General features: G+C 38.9%; 1 long non-coding RNA gene across 1 annotated transcript; it reads right to left on the bottom strand.

Annotated features, from left to right (window-relative positions):
- Positions 1-1,393: 1,393 nt before the first annotated feature.
- LOC133276371 (uncharacterized) lies at positions 1,394-20,279 on the bottom strand. The gene is made up of 3 exons (XR_009745851.1): positions 20,177-20,279; positions 2,985-3,416; positions 1,394-1,855 (listed from the first exon to the last, which is right to left on the bottom strand). It is a non-coding gene; the product is annotated as an uncharacterized LOC133276371 (long non-coding RNA).
- Positions 20,280-21,479: the final 1,200 nt, after the last annotated feature.

Genomic DNA, 21,479 nt, shown 5'->3' with positions numbered 1-21,479 from the left:
TTCAGACATTTAATTATTTAAATTTCCGTATGACTGTAGGTGATTGTGATAGGAACACAGTCTATAAAAGGAAGATGTCTCTAAAGATTTCTCCTTTTTAAAGTTATGCACATATAATTACCGTATTATGAAACATAATTATGGTACCCTTAGGATTTTTCTGCAGTCTCTACAACCAATCTGACAAGGAATTGATAAAGTGCAGGAAATAATCCAATAAAAAAACTGCATGAGTTTTATCTCACAATAACAATTTTAAACCAAAACTATTAAAATATGATAGTAATAATCTTATGAAAATTATTTCACAAAGTCATCCTTAAGACAACATAGAGTAGCAAATAAATTTATTCCTCTCTGGAGAAATGGTCCTTTAAAGACTGGAAATTCTCACTTTTCATAAAGCTATCTAGTATAACACTGAATTTTGTTTCTTGTAAATAATTGTTTCAAAAGTCATCCTTATTATATGTAAAGAGTGTTTATTTTCATGTGTGTCTCTTAGGTTACTCAGCCTGAATTTCCTCTGCCTTTTTTTGTCCTGTTACCAGGACCATAATGTGCCTCTGTACTTCTTTTCAGTGGAATTGTCTATTCTACCTTCGTATCATCAGCAGACTTTGTAACCTCATTATTTATCTCCGTGATTGTGTCTTTATCATTGAGTCATATATGGATCCCATTACAAAAAGATGTGTATGGGATGGTAAAACGTGTATATTTAATGACAGGAGGAAAAAAGAACCATGCTCAACATCTGCAAAAGTGGTGTTCAGACTGGTGGATTTGGGGATTAGAAAGCTCCTCTCATTCCCTTCCCCTGTCCTAGCGTGAAGCTGCACTGGGTCCTCTGTATTGAGCTGGCTTTGTGCAAACTAAATTGCAGTGTGGATTGAGAATCAGAGTTGAAAGACATGCATACAGGTGTGCTTCTTGGCTGGAACTGAACATAATTGTCCATATTATGCTGATCTGCATGAGATCTTTGAGAGGATAGCTATGTGTAAACCACATATGGTCCATGTGCTTCTGCAATGACTGCTGTGTCCACAAGCAGAAGATGTAGCCTAAGAGCCAGGTCTTCCTCTTGAGTTCCTCAGCCATTAAGGCCACAGTGGACATGAGGAAGGGACTTTATTGCTTGCAGGAGCCCTGAGGACTGCTGAGCAAGTTCACCTCTGGTGTGATGCCAGAGGAGAGAGTCACAGAGTGTCTTCATATTGGTAATAACACTGGAGATGAAGCAAGATCTTTCAGGGTGCCCAGCGTGAACTAGGGACAGCTGATGCAGTGGACTGCCCCTGCCAGCTAGAAAACATGCGCTGATAAGATAGGAACCATTCAGCACCATCCTATTTCCCTGTGCCCCACACAACCCTCCGTAGATGGGGGTTGTGGTTTACTCATGGCAGGGCTCCCCACCATGTTTCATTAAAAATTGCTTCTGCTGCAAAGACTGCTGATGGCTGCTCAGGTGTTAGTTCATTCAGGAAGCATGCTGGGATATACAGTGCTGAGCAAGCGCTTTGTTATCAACAGGACAAAACACAGGCTTGTTCCCACAAACTTGTGCTCATTCTTGCTTTAATCCACATGGTTATTTTAAAGAGCATGAAGTACTTCTGAATTTCAGTGGGAGTACTCACATGCTTACCATTTAGCACAGCTTGAAACGCTTTGCTGAATCAGGGCCAGAAGACACTTACAAGAACGGAACCCATAATGCTCAACTTTTTATTCATTCTTGGTTAGTTGCCTCAGATGTGACCATCAATTATTGCTCAGTGAAAGAAGAGCATCCTCTTTGTTCCGAAGTTCAAACTAAAGCATAAGGTGACCTGCAGGTGGGTCCCCCCTGTGAAAAGAAAGACATTTTGGCAATCTGATGCGCTACTTCCTAAGAATGATACCTCTCGCCTTCAAAATACAGGGGGGCAGACAAATTACCAGCTGAGCAAAGATCAGGGCTGAGCCACCATCCTTCTCCTGCTGAAAAGATTACTTCATCTTCTAAGTTTGTCATGCAAGCTGCTTTAACTATGAGCTAATTTAAATTTCTTATCCTTTGGCTAAGATTAGTTCATATAGTGACATTTAAATTTCATTTGCTCACAGTAATTTCGTTGTGCATAATGTTGTAGATAACAGAAATGGCAGATTATGTAAATAGCCATTTGTAAACAGCAGCTTTTTTCAATCCATTGTTCTGAACATCCTTCACAAATTGCCTCGTACATGTTCCTCATTTTAAATGTGCCTGTCACCAGACACTTTGCTTCTATAAACATTTTTTTTCACCCATCTCCCCCAAAGTGCAGCAGTTAAATTTAAAGTGCTGTTGAATGCCGGTTATTTCGTCAAACTACAATAACAACAAAAAATCCTGTGCAAAGGGCAAAAGATATAAACTAGCCATCTGCTACAAGCAGCAACAGCAACACAGAAAAGTGAAAGAAAGAAACAATGATACTTGAAGTGAGTATTGAAGTGAGATTGCCAGACATTTGCCAGAAAACCATATACATGCATTTCTTTTTCATTACACTTGGAAGCCTTTTCTAGTTATTGCAGTGAGAACTTGGGATAGACAGTTAAGCTGAATATTCACCCAAGTCCTAGTGCTAAACTCTGTAACTTTCCCCATGTTCCTGATTTCTCTTAGGACAGTGATATGCTGTCACACATATAAGTAGTGCTGTTTGGTAGAGTCTTTGTTGGAGCTGGGAAAGCACTTACTGCCAAGGGCAGGGCTTCACAAATTCTACTTGAAAGAAGAACCCACGGAGGAATTGCCAAGTGTGGTTTTTGTTTCACTACCAAAATTCAGAATGAAAAACTAAATTAAAAAAAAAAAAAAAAGAGAAAGGAAAGAAGAGGATGGGTTCTTGGATGGATTCTTGAAAAGGGATGGTACCAGCTGAATTCCAAACAGGAATACTTAGTGGTGAATGTCAGAGGGAAAACGTGAAGAAAACAAGCATTACCAGCATTTCCAGTTCTCTTATCTGCCACTGAGGATACATAAAAGAATGAATTAGGCATATTCAGTGGTGGTGTTGAGGGTGGCCTAAGCTGATGTGACTTGTGGCAATGCTTGACAGATGTCTACCAGCAGGATCTGGTTACACCAGCCCTGCTAGGCATAAAGATTGCTTTCCTCCTGGAGCTGCACCTGCATTTGTGCCAGTGGGTTGCCTGTTTCTCTGGGCTTTTGCAAAAACCTCCATTCTCTGTATTGCTCCTCTCTGTGTCTTGCATTTCTGGACTGGTGAGTAGTTTTCAGAAATGCCAAGATTCAAACAGGGGCCAGAAGCAAATACTTTTCATGTGAATGGGATGCTGCTGAACTTTTGTCATCTCTTACTTATATTCAACTTGATTTTGGTTTCTCCAGACCAGGTCTTTCAATGCTTGACCTAGAAGAAACCAAATTAAAAAGATTTGAAAGGTCCAGAGAAGTAGCTGAAAAATGTAGGAGCAAACTTTTCACAAATGATATAAGTACATATTGCATAAATAAATGGTATATTAACCCCCCCCCCCAAAGTTGTATGAAGGGTAAATGTACAATTACAATGAAGTTATTTACACCCTCTGATCACAGGTGTGAAAAAAACATATGAACTGTCTTAGAAATTAGTATAATTTAAATATCTGGTTACCCATGTTTTCAAGATAACCTCTGCAATGTGCTTTCATTATAGCTCAGATATAAATAAATGGTTTCTAACATATTTTATTAAATTTTGCCTAACTACTATTTTAAATATGTTCTTTTATGTTTATATTTGAGGTAACAGAATTGTACAAACAGTTTAATGGCAGATGCAGGCCAACAAAGTTCAGCTATGCATAAAACTGTAAAGCTGTGTTATACAGCTATATGCATTAGACAGGCCAAGTAGGGTGTCATTGTATTCTGGGAAAGAAGAAAAAAAGAAAAGAAAAACAGGCTAAGTTGCCATCTGTAAACTGTGACTATACACTTAACACGGATCTGACAACCATGACTAAAGAAGAGAGTATGAATTGAGAGGGATTCAAAGAGTCAGTTTGAGAGGCATTCAATTTTATCTGAGTTCTATTAAGATAAGGATGTGGATGGAATACGCTTTATAAAAGAGAGCATTTCAACAGCAGCACTAGAAGCTCCCTCCATATTGCATTTGTTAGCATGATAACTGCTTTTCTACTATCACAACCGGGAGTCATGCCTGTTTGAAAGCCACACAAAATGTATCGGTCAAATCCTGGGGCAGCATATGCTCTCAGTGTAAATCTCAGGAGCTGTTTGGACACTGCACTTATTACAGACAGAACACTGGGGCAGACTGATACTGAAGACAATATGAACAAGTAGAAAAATGCACAGGAGGGAGGCTGCCATGCAGAGTTTCTGGTTTTCAGCTCCGCAGCCACGGAGAGGATAGTCTTCCTGCCTCGCAGAGGAGGCTTCATTGGACTGTTACAAGATCAGATCACAGAGTGGGTCAGCAAGGACTAGTAAAAAGGTACAGTACCTTCAGGAAGGAGAACATATAAGGATGTTTTAGACACTGTTCAGTTCTCGGCTGCACATGCATTGACTGAAGAGAGGTGGTAGACCTGGCAGTGCTAGGTTAACAGTTAGACTTACAGGTATCTTCCAACCTAGATCATTCTAAAGTATCTTCCAACCTAGATCATTCTACGGTTCTAAGCACTTCTTGAAGAATGAGCTTTCAGGAGTGGTAGCTGGTGGCAAAGATAATATTTTGTTTGTGATACAGGTAGGGATAAAATAACAAACCTCATGTAATTGCATATATATACCTTTAAAAGGACTTTTGAAACCTCTATATCTCTTTTCAAACACACCTATTGTTTCTTCAAAATTTGTTTGCTTTTCCTCCCTGAAGTTAAGCACAAAATTTGATCCTGTTTTTCTGAAACACTGCAGAAAATCTCTTTCCCAGCTTACTGCAAAACCTCTTTAATCTTCTTTTTACTCCCTTCCTTTCCAAGTCTTTTTCAGAGGGTATTTTTTTTGTCTTCTCAACATGGGGACACAAAAGCTCAGTTTGGGGACCTAAATTAGCAGTTGGCAGTCTAGGTAATTCACCAAGAGAAAACAGCAAAGAACTCGAGCAGGTAATGCAGATATCTAAATAATGCTGTGAACTAGTTGGTTAACCTAATTAGTTAGCCTAAATCTAAGTTTGATTCTCTAAGTGCTTTACCCTGGTGACTCCCTGACTTGTAAATGACTGTAAAATTCTGTCGATACTTATGGAGCAAACTTTCAACTGCAGTATTTTTTTTGATGTTTGTAATTTACAGTTTAGATGCAGATTTTCTTGATGTCATGCACAACAGGAGTTATGAAAAATAACTGGAAGCATAAAGTAATTCAGGACTCAAAAAACTTTTGATCAGAACTAAAATGAGTAAAATCTTTAAATATTGCCACTAATTCCTTTTCTGTTGTCTGCATCACTTTATTCATTTTGATTTCACCAAAATAAACAGTTTTCTATTTCCTATGTCTATTTCTATGTTAATATTTAATTAAAAGATTATCAAGTAATTTAACCATCTAACTTAATAGAACATATGCAAATTTAAAAATTAAGCCAGTAATTTTTGCACTGAATCAATTATTTTCCATTTAAGCTGCAGTGTGTCTTTTGGAAAGATAATTCAGATGTAAGGATTTCAAATAAAGGAAAATCCGCTACAATGCTTTCATGTGCTCTATCATTGGTTAAACAGAAAGTATTCCTCACCACAGTGATTGGGAGCAGCCCTGAGGAGAACGACTCGGGGGTGTTGACTGACAAGCCAGCCCAGAAAGTTGACTGTGTCCTGGGCTGCATCAAAAGCAGCATGGCCAGCAGCTCAAGGGAGGTGATTCTTTCCCTCTACTCTGCTCTGGTGAGACCCCACCTGAAGTTCTGCTTTCAGCTCTGGGGCCACAACACAAGAAGGACGTGGACTTGCTTGAGCAAGTGCAGAGCAGACCATGTAGGTGCTCAGAGGGCTGGAGCACCTCTCCTGTGAAGACAGGTTGAGAGAGTTGGGTTTGTTCAGCCTGGAGAAGAGAAGGCTCTGGAGACATGTTACAGAAGCCTTCTAGTATCTAAAGGGGGCCCACAAAAAATCTGGAGAGGGACTTTTCACAAGGGCATGTAAGGATAAGACAAGAGGGAATGGCTTTAAACTGAAAGAGGGTGGATTTAGATTAGGTTTTAGGGAAAGATTCTTCACTACAAAGGCGGTGAGACACTGGAACGTGTTTCTTGGAGAAGTTTTGGTTGCCCCATTCTGGAAGTTTTCAAGGCCAGGCTGGATGGGGCTTTGAGCAACTTGAAGAAGTAATGTCATAAATTTTTGTAAAAAGAAAAATTTAAAAAAGAAAAAGGAAAGTTACCCAAGAGTTTTTTTACCAATATTCATTATCTGGATAGACCTATAACAATTCTTTCAAAATGAAAAGCTTTCAAAGCAGTAGTTGTTTCCTGAAGCAGCTCGAGCTCTAAGTCTGTTCTCCCATTCTGCTCTAACACTGGAACCCATCCAACCACTGCATGTGGTATGAATAAGGGTGCTGTGTCCTGCTGTACTTGGTGAACTGATGTTTTTCAGTAGAGTATGAAACTGCAGCGTAAGTGCCACCTTCTGATAAGGCATGATGGCTCCTGGTTACCTTTCCAGCCTGAAGCCCAAGACCAGTCACTGGGATGCAGATGTTTCCTGCACAATCCCATTATCTGCAGTGGATGCTGGAAGTCACAGTGTGCCTGGTATGCAAAAAAGCAGCTGTCATCCTTGATGGCTATTAGGAATAATTACCAGGTTTTCTTATTCTTTCTATGCACAGGGTGCTACGCTTTGTATTCTTTCAAGTAGCCTGGAGAAATGACATGGTGGCACTCTTGTCTCTGTGAAACAAACTTCTGGAATTTGAGCTCTATTCTTTCCAGTGTCAGTTTCACTAAAAATATATTTTCTGCTAGTTGAATTCAGTGACAAGTTTTACTAATGCAAAAGACAATGTGAACTTATATCTCTTCTAGTTTATCTGTATGGTCTATCAAGCTGTCTGTAAAAGCTACTTGCTTGTATGGTCCCTGTCACCACAGTGTTGTCAGTGGAAAACTTGAGGGCAGAATTTCTTTTCCTATAGGGAACTTAGCTAACATAGGATAATGCAGAAGTCATGATAAATCCACACTGATACTCTCTGAAAACTGCTGTGCTTTATTGCTGACTAAAGGAATGACAATTTCCTCCTGTCTCTTGAGTAAGCAGATGGGACTCTGAATACTGAAAGGAACAGATTACTTAGATTTAAAAGAGACTTTAGTGAATAAAAACGTATTACAGCTCAGCTTGATGGGGCTCCAAGCTGAGAGAAGAGGGAGAATGCGGTTGTTGTATGAGTATTTCTGAGTTATACAACCCCTTAGGCAGTGCTAATGGGGAGGAAAATGGGAAGAGCTCCCTTTTGTGCACCCCTTTCAGAATAAGAAATGCAGAGGCAGTGCAGCATCTCTCTCATGGCAAAGCCTCAGTGGTGGTTGCACAGTTAAGGACAGAAATGCTGTTTGCAGTACTGAGTTGTCTCATCTAGTTTAACCTCATGGTATCTGCTGGTGTGAATGTTTTATTACAGCTGTTAAGACTACAATAACTTCCTTTCTCCTCAGCCTCATTATTGTTTGAGAGAGATGTGGTGGGAGGAAGTACGAGCTGAAACAATCTTGTTTTCATGCTTCTCGCTTGACACAAGTGCTGTTGCACAAGATTGCTGGCTGGTGGAAAGATCGACGACATTTTTAAACAACTGTTACTGTCTTCAGCGGGTTTTTTTCTCTCCCACTGCAGTAATTTTTTAATTAATTTGCTGTAAAGAGTAGTGATCCCAGAAGCCTTCCTACTTGCTGATATTGTCTTCAGTGTCAGTCCTCAGGTGGCTCTTTTGTTATGATCATCTACACAGGTCAGCTGGCTGCTTTTGCTGTGGCTTAATGACTGAAGGAAAAAGCAGCATCTGGGCTTTCCTGCTGGGGGTGTGCTGTGGTGAGTTCTGACATGTAGGTTTCATCAACAGCCCCATAGGGCTGCCCAGCAGATCCTCCCCAGCTAAGATGCAGAGCAGTTAGTCTCTTTAGGGACTGCATGCTCAGACTCCCTCGTTGGATGCTGTTCAGACAGAAGCACACCCGGGTCTCACTCCATTACACAGCTGGAACACGGCTGGTGTGTGCCATGAGCTCCTGAGTTCCCTGCTCTGCATGTATTCGAGAAACCTATGATCAGATAACAAATGTTTGTTCCTTAGAAGACAAGAAAAACTGAGAGGATTTTGTGTGTGTTACTTCTCTGTCCTGTTTTCTTTAGAACTTTTATTCTAAATGATTGATTTATCTTGTATAACATGACTCATTCTCTTCTTTAGTGCAAGGTTGGGCCATCTAATTATTAAGCTTACTGCAATGTGGGACTCTAGTTCCCTGAGGGTCTTCATCTGCCAATAATCTTAATTGCAGTTTACTGTAATTGACATCTTATCTATTTCCTCTCCTTCTTTCCACTTAGAAAATTCAAAATGCTGACAAGCTAGCTCTAGTATTTGGTGAATGTGATAATTAAGGAGGAATTTGTCAAACACTTCATCGTCAAACTATTTTTTGATTTTAATTAAAACTGATTTAAGCTTTTGTTGAGGCATAAAAATAAATTTTAATCATAACTGGACCTAAAGCTATGGCCCCAGATTTACAGCTGGTATAAATAGGTGTCTACAAAAGGTAGTTTTCCTCTACTGGTTTACATCAGTCAGCTGAAAATGCTATTCATTGATCTTTTTTAAGAACTTTTCAAAAAATTCCATCCTTCCTCAAAGACTCCAAATGAGAAAAAAAGTGACCGTTTAAGTACACTTTGGCCTTGGTGTTGCAGTCTATTCAGATTTTATAGAAATATTTCATCTTCTACAACGTAAAATTGCTGGACATTGTTAGTTTAGCTCTGATCTGCAGACTATTTAAAATGCATTTTAAAAGAGAAAGCAGTGCAAAACAAAATTATTAATTATTAATTATAATTATACCTATGAATAAAGTTGAGTGTTGATACAGTTTTGACAAATACTAATCTCTAATATTTTATTTAGTATTAGAAATGTTGTTTAGCTGCGGTTTTGGTGGAAAAAAAAAAGTGATTGTTTGTCCTTTTTCACAAATGTATAGAAGGGAGCAGTGCGAATTTAAATGGTACTTTGGAGCACACAGATTAGATCCTTCTGCATCCTGGAAAGTCTGTATGAGAAGAGTCCTTTTCCTTCCCCCCAAAAGTCCTTATCCAGCAGGTTCAGTCCTGGCTTCTTTCTGAGCTGGGCTGAGCAGCTGTTTGGCCCTGATAGTATTTCTAAGGCTTTGTGGGCACAAGGTAAAGCATCAGTAGAACATTTTGGTTTAGATACCGTACTGAACCAGCAGCTTTCAAGGCACAGGCTGTGACATGTATCTCTCCAAGGTACTTCTGCTCTCATCTTCTTAACCTCCTTTGCGGTAAACGTCACCCCTGGTAAACCTCCTTTCACAGCTGGATATTTATGCTATATCTAACCCTAGTCTAGAAGAAAAAGTGAGCAACACCTTATACTTCTGTGAGTCTTAGGTGATCTGTCTCTTGAATGACAACCTGGTTGTCATGAGCCTTTGCTCAGCTGAACCTTTATTATTTGGAATAGCATGCCAGCTGTTGATATACTAGTCCTCTTTGCTTCACTGTGAATTCACACAAAATAGCATGGAAGATATATTCTAAAGAAATCCTCTTTGAAATTGAATGGTAGAGATTTGTATGAAGCCAAACAAGAAGAAGAGGTGTTTCACTCTATGTCTAGTTAGACTAGAACTCCTTGATTTGGGATATTGTAGAAGTTTGACATGGGTTCAAGGTGGGCCTGTGTTGGTTCATGGAAAAAAATGTACAGTAAGAGTTATTAAACAGAGAAATGAACTACAGGAAATCTCCATTTCCTTTAATGAAGCTTGAGAGGATATTTGCTTATTCTGCTTTATACTGTTTCCTATGCTTCTGCTTTCAGGCACTCCTGGAGATTCCATAAGCTCTGGTCATTTCCTGTGGATTTATCAGTAGGTCAGCAAAAAATGAAGGATAAGACTGGGAATTATCAGGGAAATAGTATTTTGGTAAAGGGTTTTTTTTACAAGGAGGGTGGAAACTCCTAAACAATTCTGGGAAAAAAAAAACCCACAACTAAAACAAACCAAAACAACACCCAAATCCCCCTCTAAACCAAAAAAACCTTGCCATGGTTTCTGTTACAAGGATGTGGTCATGGAAGCAAAGCTTACATTCAGACAACTCCAGATAAACGAACTTACAGGAAAGCCTGTAAGATGGGGCTCAGTGGTCATGCTTGGCAGAGGGGGAACTTGCATGTTTTCCCCTCAAACATGAGAGAGATGGATATGTCACCCAGCATCAGTATCAGCCTTTCAAGAGCACACTGAACACCTTGCACTGTACTAGTGCAGGTTATTCTCTGTGTCATCACAAACCCCTCCATTAAGCATGCTGTGAAGAAGTCATAGTAGATCACTGCACCAAACTAACTTTGAGTTTTTATGAAGTAATTTGCACTAATGTCGCAACAACAGATAAAATCCCACAGATGTCTGAAGAAGACTGCAAATGAGGAATACACTGGCTGGGAAGGGAATAAAATGGGAGCCAGCTCAGAAGCCTCCAGATTCTGATATTACCCTGAGAAGGGATGGGCTTTGCTTCTTTTCTAAGAAGAGAAGGTTGCTTTTCTTCTTGGGGGAGGGGCATAGGTAGAGAAAACAAGAAGTATTCATTTTAATAGGATGTTAAGGGAATTCTGAGCTTGTGCTTAGGCAAACTTAAATTTAATCCATAATCATGCCTTCTCATCATAGAAAGGAATAGCTAGGATGAGAAAAGGGATATGTATTGCCTCACAATGGTTCACACAGTAGAGGGGCGCACATGTGTGTGTATTTACACTTATTGTTTACCTAGTGAGACTGTGTATATATATATGTATATATATATGCTTGTGTATGTACTGTATTGCACTTTATATAGAAACTCAAATGGCATTAGAAATTATCCAGATGGGCTGGATCTGAGGTAAAGCATGGTGGCTTATCTCTGACGTGAGCTATACAGCAGGCTTGAGAGAAATGTCAAGCCACACAGCCATTGGCAGGAAGAGGATCATGTTCCCTCCATCACGCAAAGGCTTACCCAATCTGCTGGAAAATAGAGACTGGATAAGCCTTCAGGGGTAAAGTTTAACAATCCTTCCTATATTTCTATTTTTTGGTGTTGGCATTTCTGGGTATTACTGCAAACAATGCTTACTTCGTACTTATATGCTTTGTTCTGATTCAGAGATGCTTTCAGTGCAGGGCTGGATGAGGCTGGCAAAATGAGAATAACCAGCCCTTGATAAGCGGGGGTCAGAGAGACAGCGCATGTAGTCTTTTAAAATGAAAAAATTCTTGCTAGTTTCTACAGATGAAAAACACAGGCTCTGTAACCATAGAAACATGATGGGCCAAGAATAATGCTGAACTTCTGATGAATTTCTTTTGTTTAGCATAAAATACTGTTTGGAGGAAGAGATATAGTCTAGGTAAGGTGAAATAACACTCTTTTTTTCCTATACTTCCTTTCCTTCTTAGGTCTTGGATTACTTTAGATAGCTCTTATTATTCTATTTTATAGAAAGGAGAGACCTAGGGAAGTGAAGCTGATTTCTCCAAAGCCACATTGCAGAAGCTGGAATAACCCCCAACTTTTTTCAGGTTAATTGGGGTTGAATTAACAGTGCTTAAATTAAATTTAAACTAATTGCTTGAATCAAAGTGCTTACAAGAAGCTTTTTGGGTGTTCCAGCAAAAGTTACATGAGATGCAACTTGCTACTCTGCCAGAAAGATGCTACTCTCAGCCTTGTTCTTTGGCTACATCCATGCAATGGGAGATGTGTTATACGCACCTGAACTAACAGCTCTGATATATCCAAACTCTGTACAACTGCTTTAATTTCTTAACTAAGCTATAGGCTTTGTTTACTGCCTCTATGACTCCTTTGCTTTTGATGTGTATATAGATACACCTGGACTAATTTGATGACCCTACCCTGCAGCAGTCATACCATTAACAGCATTGAGATGGAACTTGAATTTTTCACCCTGTTCATGACACCAAAGAACATTCTATAAAATCCAAACATACAAACTTCCATAAGTGTTTTGTATAGTAATTCCTAAATATTAGGAATGAGGATTTAGGATAATACCTCATTCTCCCATGCAAGTAATAAACTCCACTGACTTTTTTTGGCATGAATGAGGACAACATTTGTCAATAGAAAATTAACAAGATGAAAGGAATACAGTGAGCTAGTATGAGCAAGGTGAGATTTGTAGAAAGCTGGCCAGGCTTCGTTACCGTCAGTTGTCTTACGTGTTGACGTGAAGCAAGTATCATCAACATGAAAAAATAGATGTCAGCCTTAGTGAACAGTGGAGATCATGTACTCCAATGGCAGAATATAAATGTAACACAAATGTGTTGCCTGGAATTACTTGCCAGGAATTTGATCTGTCTCCAATTTCTGAAAATACCAGCAGTGCAGAGGCATTTGGTTTCTAAACCCGTAACAATTGCACTTAATCAGTGCAAGAAATTCTTTTTGTAAAAGAAAATGTTTATCAATGTAAGAGTGTAAACAGGCCCCCTCCTAAGATGAAAGAATCTGTATATATGCATAAATACTAAGGGTGCTAACTAAGTATCCACAGATATGACATAGGATAAGACAGTAATGATATGGCAATTACAGAAGTAAACAACAAGCTTAGATCCCACTGTAAGTAACCTTTCAGTCAATGGAGAAACTAATTTTTTCATTCTTTCAGGTTAGAAATGAGACTTTTTTATTTGGAATCCCTTCTGATTTTGATGCAGAGTAATTCATACAAAATTGTGTCCTGTGGAGGCATTCATAAAGCCAAAGGACATATTCACAGAAAAAAAAGTATCTAAACTCCCATATAGCTACAGGGAATACAGTTTTATCTCCATTCTACAGGAGTCCTTAAGGCCCTTTTGCAGTAACGTTACGATGAAAAGAAGCTATTTAAGCCCCGAGAAATCACATATTGCAGCATTATGAAATTAGGCACTAACCCCATTAGGATAATTTGGAGGGTCAGACTAGGGCCACTATATTCCTTGTAATATAGTCTTGGAAAAGAGTTAAGTTCCCTTCTAAAGATGATTCAGTGATGAGTGACTTGAGGCATCTGGCTGTCCTAGAAGGTATAAGGAAACTCCCTTTGCAAGGAAGCTGCTTATAGATAATCAGTAGAGGAACAAGCACAGGCAGTATCTGAATTCCTGTTTCTCCTTATCAAGAGCATGACCTGGGTCTGCTCATAGGATACTTCCATCCTCTTGGCAGTATTTTTTAACCTGATGGTTGCAGCATTCTTGTGGGGGATAGGGATTTGGATTCCATCAAATTAAAAAAGGAATTAAGCCCTGATCTTGCTTTCCTGGATGGTGGTGCTTGGCAGGATCCAGCTGCAGAAATCACCGCCACCTCTCCATTTGCTGTAGTCTGAGAGATAGCAGCTATGCCCTTTGTAGGGCTCTGTGTTGTCTGTGTCTCCATGAGATGAGGGTCAGCTTCCAAAGGCAAGACAATTTTCAGAGCCAAAATACAAGCACTTAGTGAATTTTAGATTCAGTAGATACTCACTTTGGATCATTTGATATTAAATACTGGATTATGCTTTATGGCCACTTTGAACGCTGTCCTACAGGAGTGGGGGTTAACCTCTGTGGTTTTGTTACTGCTTTCTCAGATTCTCTTGAAGTGTTACTATTGCTGAAATAATTAATCTCAAAAATCAAATAGTATTTCAAACATTTTTGTCGTATCAAACCTTGAAGTGGAGATCAGGGGTGTCAGCCCATTTGGATTATGTGTGATGCGCTCTGCTTTTCTCTTGGTGTTAGTTTCAACCAAACAGCTGGATTCTGCATCTGGGAAGAAACAGAATTATTATTTTTAAAACTACTTATGCTGGACACACTGTCTTTGAAATGCTAATGCAATGGAACTGCGAACTCATTTTCTCTTCTGACAGGCAAATTATTAAATCAGCCTGTCTATCCCTTTTTGGACTCTGAGCTGTCCAGTAGTCATGATGCTTCAGCAGGGATATCAGATTTTAGAGGAGACATCTGATCATGGGGAGCTTTCCTTTGTGCAGGCACATGTGAATTTTCATGCAGAAAAAAGAATTGGCTCTGGAGTACTGCACATAGCTAAGTAGGAGGGTGGTTAAGTCTTCCCATGGAAGAGTTAAACTTCTGTAAATAAAGGGTTGTTTATTTTCTGTCAGGCATGAAAATATCACTCGGTGTCTGTTCTTTGTCAGGTCTGTGAACACACAGTTCCTAGTGTACATCAAATACTCAGTCCACTCTGACCCAGGATTTTGGCTCATATTTCCTCAGGATAATAAACCTTTTCTACTGTTTTCTAAGAGGCTTTCCTTGCTTTTTTTTTTTTTATAATGCCTAGAGTTCTGCCAATGGTTCTTGAAAGCACATTCATCTTTTAACGAGGAACATAGGCAGCTGATGCAAAATTTCAAACAGAATATCGAAAAATAAACTGTTCATAAGAATAAAAATGAGTTTCACCTATAGACTGCCATATGAGACCATTCAAATTCCAAGTGTAACTGCAGAGCTAGACTTTGAACTGTGCCAGAGCAGGGGATTCTGCCTCCTGTTGAAGATGCTGCAAGGGAAAAGAAGGAGCTCGACTGGAAAACTAAGCTTCTAGTCTCTTTCAATATTAAGAGTAACTGCTCCTTGAAAATGTAAATTACTTTAAGGCAGTTGATATAAATTCAGAAATGATCAGCAGCAAGGCAGGTATTTGTGTGACATGTGTATGTGTAGGAGGCAGGCAAAAAGGGGGCAACAAGGTATAATTCATGCTCAGAAATGTAGTCTGTAGAGGACCAATCAGACTGCTGAGTCTGACTCTCCCCCATCATTTTCCCTTTAGCTTACACAGTACAAGCCCCCCCAAAAATTTCCAGCTCTGTAACAAATTTAAGGCTTCTAGTATAATAGACATAAAATCTCAGAAGTGTAGATCAGTAAGCATGTCTTCTGTATCACATCTACGAGAAGCCATGCTTTATTTAGCAGTTTTGTAGGATTAATCTTTTGGTAGCACAAAGCTAGATATCTTAGCCATGGCACTGATAATTTTTCCTACAGAAATGTTTTGCAGAAAGCCTTTCAGCCTGGTGGCTTATTTGCATGAAATTTTAGCTGTCTGAAATTTCTCTTCAGATGTGTCCTTTTAGCTTGCAAATATACAAAGTATTATGTCTGGAGTATTCATCCACTGATGCATCATGTTTCCTCCAGCCAATCAGTTCTTTCATTTTCCAGTGCATTGGTTAGTTTTGTGTGTTTTCACAGTAAAAAGAAAACCCGGTGAAAATGTTTTTATTGTTTGTAGCAGAGTCTGTTCCCTAATTTCATCAGCCTTGATAATTCTGCCTACCTTATTAACACAGTAAAGATGTTGACAATTTTTTCTCCTGTTTCATATGAGCTCTTAACAGTAAATATCAGTAAGGAACATGTATTTAACGGGTTCAATTTTTCTCTGAATTTCTAAACCTCAAAAAATATTTATTTGACGTGAATCTGAGGTATAATTCTCTCCTTGATTTTGGATCTTGGCAGTTAAAATCAATTTGATGTTTAGTGCTTTTAAAAAAGCAGCATTATGAAGCATGGGAATAGCTTCTAAGCTGTTATGACAGCATCCATAATCCTGGGGGATATTCAGTTTGTTTACATTGGAAGTATTTTAGCACATTGGAAGTTCTAATAAAACTCTTGGCATTTGTCACCATATCTAGAGCTACATAAGGATCTAATAATTTCTCCAGAGTAGTATACACAGCTGTGTTTAGCCAGTACCATGAGTAAAGCGTGTACACGAGGGAGGGATGTTAAGAACCACCATGACAAACTGAGAACTGCATCTTCTGCTTGGTCATATATGTTCTCAAATTAAAACAAGCAAGCTTAAGAAATCACCTGGTCTTACTTAGATGCCCAAACCTTAGATCTCTAAGTCTAAGCTAGGTGTTCAAGGCTTCCTTAACCATCTACATGGGAAAATACGCATGCAGAATAAGATACATCTCTAGCATGAACCTGATAAACTATCAATGGGAACTACCTCTTTTTATGCCTCAGTTAGAAGCAGAGCACAAAATCAGCTAGGTCTTAGGCTTCTAACTTAGAGATGCCACAAATAAATGAAATAAACTTTAACTCTATTGAACAGATTTGTGAAAACTGCTTTTTACATCTGGGTCTCTGATACACAGTATGTGCAAATCTAGATCCTCACAGGGTCTTCTGAAGATCAGTGGGGGGGATGAATTTTTAGTATCTTAGTCCATGGGTGGTTTAAATCTGCATGCACTAGTATAAGCTTTTAAATTTAGAACTGATAAAGACTTAAACTGTAAAGGTATGAGTGATCTGTCTGGAATTCCCACTTTTAGTCTGTTTGTCCTTTGGCTTATTTTTCTGCCAGACTTTTCTTTCAGCTTTTCCAGGAAGTAAGCTTCTTCATCCCCAAAATGTTTTTGTGATAACAAAAGAATTTCTTTTACAACCTCAGGATAGGCAGTTGACATTGTGAAAGTTTTCAGCACAATAATGATTGTGTTAGCTTGTTTGTGACAATCAATCAGAATATAATGTTCTAACCGACTCTGAATTTTTTCAGATATTGGTTCATTTTTAACATCTCTCTTGTTAGCTTGAATTATGAAGCTAAATATAATTCCAAACCGAGGAACCAGAATTTGTATTTTGATAAAAGAAACTGGATCAAAAAAATGTCAATGCAGTCTTTCAACAAATTGTTAATTTTCTGTGAACAAAGCACATCAACCCCAAAATACCCAACCGGTTTTATTGACTATCATCTTGTTTTCCAGTACACAGGTGTTTGACATCCTATTCTGAGCTGGAGATAATAAAAGCTCTGTCCTACTCTGCTGTCTTTGATTGTCCAAAAAAAGACTGTGTGATGGTAACAGACACCAATTCTTTACATGCTGTCAATGTACCTTGTGAGGATGTACTGCCTGCTAATGAAAGACAGAAAGGGAAAGCAGAGTAGAAAATAACAACAAAAGATCTCACTAGATGCAGAAACTGAATCACACAACAGAAATGCACAGAGATCAAGGATCTTGCAATCAGTCAGACACAAACTCATTACTCTCATAACTGCAGGTTGTTGCTTCCATTCTCAAACAGGCAGATACACACAACAGACTTAGAGAAGCTATAAATACAGGATAAATCTAAACTGATCTAGCTAGGCTTCATTAGCTAGGCAAGAAGACAGATTGTCATAAAGTCTGATTTCCTGATATTTTTATAGGCAAAAGCTGCTTGGGAAGTAACATGCTTTTGAGGCACTGACAGCTGTGGATTGAACTGTGGTCTCATGTATATCTGGAATGCATTTTTCATGTCCGGATTCTTGTACCTCACTGTACAACCTTAGGTTATCTAACAGATTGACCCTTGGAGCGAAATTAATTTGATCCCATATATACTACTCTGTGGGAAGTTTGCAAGAAATCTAGCAAAACGTGGTGATAAAAGCTTTATAAATGAAGTTAGAGATAGGTAGACAAGATAGATAGGCTGGGTTTAACTTTAGTGGATGCAATAAGACATTTTCAAGGACAGAAATAACAGTGTTTAGGCAATATCTGTGATTACCTATGCTGAGAGAAAAAGGATAAAGGCCTGACAGTGAATATATTCAGTGAAGATTCTTATCATCAATTGACTTTTAGCAGTCAAAGTGAAGGTTATGCAATGTCTGCAAAGATGAGTAGGTGACACAAACCTTGAAAAAACAGTCTGTAGCCTGAAGGTGTATTCAGTCTCAGATCTTGTTTCAGGGTGAGTTTCATTCAGGGGAAAAAAGATATCTTCAGAACACAAATATCATATGCTAGTATTTCACAGGGTAACAACGCCTTCTTTAGTTCAGTAATATGGGTAATTTCCTCCCTCTTATCTCCTTACAAATTTTAGAAGAGCAAAACTGTAAGCAACCTGGAAAACTCCCAAAACAAAAGAACAAAAAAACCTCCTTTGCTACTTGTTTCCTGGCTTATGTGAATTTGAGGTTTGTTAATCATTAGCAAAGGTTAAGTATGCTTTTGTTACTTAGCAACCATGATAAGTTTTTCAAAGTTTTATTTCAGATTTGATGATGTATTTATCCTTGTTTTTCTCTGCTCCTTTTCTTCTCACTGGAATTCAAACTCAAAAAATTTGAATGCAGCCAGACATCTGAACTCACAGTCTTTGCTTCTACCTGCTTGCAATAAACATGGAAAATCAGAATTGAAATACAAAGCAGAGCAAAAGAGCCATTGCTATCTCATCTACATGGAGATCTATTAGCTGGTTTTCAATTTGTACTGTGATGGCTTAGGCAAAGAAAATAACCTAGAGCAAATCCCAAGGGTATTTTTGGTCTTTGTTTTATTTATTTTCCTTTTCAGATGTAGTGGAGCTTTGTGCTTTATCAGTTTCAACCTAAAAATTGAAGCCTGAAATGAGTGGCATTTTCAAAATTAATTCTGAAAAGTGTGCTTAATTTGGGTATTCATTAAAATATTAGTCCTGCTGTGTTTAGGTTAAACTCATGTATATTTTAACTTCAGATGAATATTTAACCTAATGCAATATGAACTATAAAGCTTGCGCGCCCAAAGGCTTACCTGTTATTTCCATGTCAGTTACTGTAATAAAAGATGTTACTTGTCTCTAAAGCCTTTGCTTTGCTTCTCCATTTTGCAATACTAAGTTGACATCCTAACTTAGCTAAAATCAATGGGAACTTTCTATTGAGTTTCCTGGGGTCAAAATTTTACTCTGAAAGTGAAAAAAAACAAAATCAATTGTAAAAACCCTCATACCCTGAAGATGTGAAAAGTTGAAGTAGCCAGCTGTCACAACTGCTAAGCTCTTGTTTCTTCTGGAAGCTGTAGAGCACAACATGCACATGAACTGCAAACTGCCAAGGCCTCTGGCTGCCTGGGAGATTCATTCTTGGGAGCTGGTAGAGCAGAAGCTACATGTAAGTTGATAGTTCCCATTGTACTTTTTAACATCAATTTTGTTCAGCAACCATTGTGAGCACAGTTTGTACAGGGTGTTACAAATGTACTGGTGTGGTGAAACATATGCTTATTTTGGATTTTTTACTGTACTTGTAACACATCTATTTCTGCTCTTAGCCATGGGGTGAGACTGAAGAAATACTGGAAGCCAAGAAGCATGATTGTTTGACTATGTCCCGCGTCTTGGTCCATCCCGGAATGTATTGTTCCAATTAGGGCAAGAATGAAATTCAGACTCTCAGGCATCCAACATGAAGGTGGATTCCACTTATCAGGGCAAACCAATCAGCCTGTTTCAAATGCCCGTAGATATCTGAAAAGCTCTGGAACAACAGGTGAGTTTATATTCACAGGATGAGGAGTATAAAAAAGGTTGAACTGGAAGGACAGGAACAGCTTTTGCCAAACTCCTTTTATTTTCCTCTCTTTGGGAGAAGATTTTTGTTCTTCATCTCCTATGAGCAAAAAGGCAACTGCCTGAGCCTGATGTCATGGGAAGCAATGGTGAAAATCAACAAATGTTGGTACAGGCAGAAAAGAGTATATGTCTTGGTCTCTACCTGAGGCATTCATGAGCCTAGTTTGGGCCCTAATGATTCTTTCTTCAACCTTCCCACTCTAGAAATGGCTTTTAACTCTCCACTCTGCCTTGATGCAGAGCAAAGGCAGTGTGATTGGTTTTCAAAGGGAAAAATCCCTGATGAAGCTCAGAGCACAGGCACAGAGAAGAAGCAGCAGGCTCCAGAAGGCACTAGCATGGGGCAGGCACCTACTGCTGCCTCCCAGCCACAGCTCTTTCGGCAGTAGCCCGCAGAGGCTGACTGCTTTGCAGAGACATGTATGCCTCACCTCTGTGTTCTTGAAGACCAGCTGCTGTGCCTGCATCTCTTTTCAAAGCCTGGGAAGCTTCAGGCAGGTGTCCACACTTCTCGTTCCTCCCTGAACAGGACTTTAGCTCCAGGAAAACAGAGAAATATCTAAGGGGTGGGGCATCTACACGGGAGGTTCTTGTGTAATTCCGGGAGTGGAATGGCCCCAGATGGGTGCTGCATAACCCACGCTGGTTTGTCCATCAGTGTTGTTACCCCAGTATTCATTGCATATGTCCAGAAAACAGACACTTTCAATGTGCTACTGTTTTTCTTCTACGCAAGAATATGTTTTCTAGATTTGAAAGTGCATTTCCCAGAGTTTCCCAAATTTACTTTCAGAAACAGCAACTGACATTTCCTTAAAAAATAATAAAGGGGGAGGAGAAAGAAAGCCATCCCTGAGCTGACAGAATGCAACAGTAGGAGGCAAGCATTCAGCTGGCAGTTACTTACTTCCTGGCATGCAATTTTAATTAAGGAGTCAGCATGTCTGCTACACAAGCCCACAGGAGGCAGTAACTAAAAATGACTGGGAAAATGTCCATGGATAAAAAGGTAGGAGAAAGAAACAATGACACTGTATTTCAGGAAGCTAATTGAATATGTTCATCTCTACATTTCTCTAGATAAGACTTATGACAAAAGGAAAAGTAAGCATAAATTGCTGTATCACAGACACAGATGAACACCTATTTTGCAGCGTATATTAGAGATTCACTATTGATCCAAGATAATTCAAAGCAGCATCCTTTTTCTTTTTTTCAGGTAGGTCTGTATTTGCACCCATTTTCAGATCTCTGCAGTAAGGTTTTGTTTTTCTTTTTATGCTAGAGACATCACATTCAAAGCATTTATGTCCTTTACTGAGCCTAGTGAATAAGAAGCAGAAATTACCTGCTCAGGACTTGTGTTCTGAGATATCAAGTCATATTTTTAAACTGAAGCCAGGTCAGAAATCTTTCTTTCCGTAGACCACAGCTGTAGTGGTTACCTAGCTGTGTAAGTCAGCAAGTAGATTGCTTTAAATCACTATCAGTAATTTTTCATAAATACGTATTTTCCCCGGTATGATGATTTTTTTCTTCTTCTCACAGAGCCAATCATCAGGACATAGAGGCTGATTCATATCCTGTACTTTCAACAAGCATTATTGATCATACAAATATCTTTCCAAAGAGGTACTGTGAAATCCTGTGTAGAAATCTCACCACTGGCTCTCACTTTCTCCACTGGTAAATATTCAACTGCAACATTGAGGAATAAAAAGGAGGGAGCTCATG

The sequence above is a fragment of the Pezoporus flaviventris genome, unplaced genomic scaffold, assembly GCF_033815535.1.
Source record: "Pezoporus flaviventris isolate CSIRO_AGI_PZ_B2104156 unplaced genomic scaffold, CSIRO_AGI_Pfla_v1 ptg000045l, whole genome shotgun sequence".
Lineage (NCBI taxonomy): Eukaryota > Metazoa > Chordata > Aves > Psittaciformes > Psittacidae > Pezoporus > Pezoporus flaviventris.
The sequence above is the reverse complement of the archived record's forward strand: the minus strand, read 5'-3'. Positions and strand labels throughout refer to the sequence as shown.